The following is a 1,167-nucleotide window of genomic DNA, read 5'->3' as shown; positions in this document are numbered from 1 at the left end:
TATGATGCTCCCCCACTACTTCTGCTCATGATCAGAGATGCACATATCGTCAGCCACCAAGAGACATGCTCAACTGGTTAAGGTCAAACAACTGACAAGCAAAGTTGTGGTATTAAGCAGAATATTTGCTGTAGACCATCTTTTTATACCAAGACAAAACAATGTACATGATAACACTTCTAATCAGTTAAGATCAGAAGCCATGAGAACCACTGCCTGGTACTGCATCCGGGCATTATTATTATTATTATCATTATTATTATTATCATTATTATTATTATTATTATTATTATTATTATTATTATTATTATTATTATTATTATTAGGGGTTCACTTAACGCTTTCCTTTCCTCGATCATTCTAAATTTCGCTGCTTGTCATCTTGGAAGAGTTTAATTAGTTCACTTTGCTTTGTTCCACCCGAAAAACTTATTCAAGCTTTTTGTTTAGGCAAAATTTTCCTCTGACGCATAAAAAACCACCTCAAAACATCAGTCAAAAGATTTCTGATTCTTTAATGACAAAATATAACACAAATTAAACACATGCAGGCACCAGGCGACGTAAGTTTTTAATCCCCAGACTGGCCTTAGGTATTTTCGATCTGCCCTTGTGTCGCTCACTCCAGTCTCCTGATCTTTATCGAAATATATTTGTGTAAAGTGATTTTTTTAGTGTCTTCCGGTGTTTCCTTTGTCGTTTTCAGGAAAATTGTCCTGCCATTCATTGTTGAGTGTGCTTTGGCGTCACTTAACATTTTTTTTTCTATCAACTCGGATTTTTCCATTGTACGACAAGCTTGTGCAAGCCCGTTCTCATTTTGCTTAGAAATAAGAAGGGCCGCTGTTTTCATGGTATTAATGTTTCTGTTGTTGTTGGTGGTGGTGGAGTCCGTACTTTAGTCATTTTAAATTTTATCCCGCTCGTCATAGCTGCTGCTACTTATGTTGCTGCTGTTGTTGCTGCTGCTACTGCTGCTGTCGCCACCGCCTGTGCTTCGTCTCTTGACCACATCAGCTAGTGGTGGGAAAGCAATGTTATAATGGCTGTTCCAACAGCCATCACTTCCCATGATTCGGGAAGCCACATTGATATTCTTTTCTTTTGTAAGATTGAATTTTCAATTTTAAATCTTAAAATTCGCTCCTAAAGGGCAAACTCTCGCCA

At 37.5% G+C, this 1,167-nt stretch overlaps 1 protein-coding gene across 8 annotated transcripts in view; it reads left to right on the top strand.

Annotated features, from left to right (window-relative positions):
- LOC106870248 (zinc finger protein 474) overlaps positions 1-1,167 on the top strand; it is a 162,360-nt gene that overhangs the window by 141,085 nt on the left and 20,108 nt on the right. The gene's annotated exons all lie outside the window — the stretch shown is intronic.

Source organism: Octopus bimaculoides, chromosome 15 (genome assembly GCF_001194135.2).
Source record: "Octopus bimaculoides isolate UCB-OBI-ISO-001 chromosome 15, ASM119413v2, whole genome shotgun sequence".
Lineage (NCBI taxonomy): Eukaryota > Metazoa > Mollusca > Cephalopoda > Octopoda > Octopodidae > Octopus > Octopus bimaculoides.
Note: the sequence above shows the minus strand (reverse complement) of the source record. Positions and strands in the feature narration are given on the sequence as shown.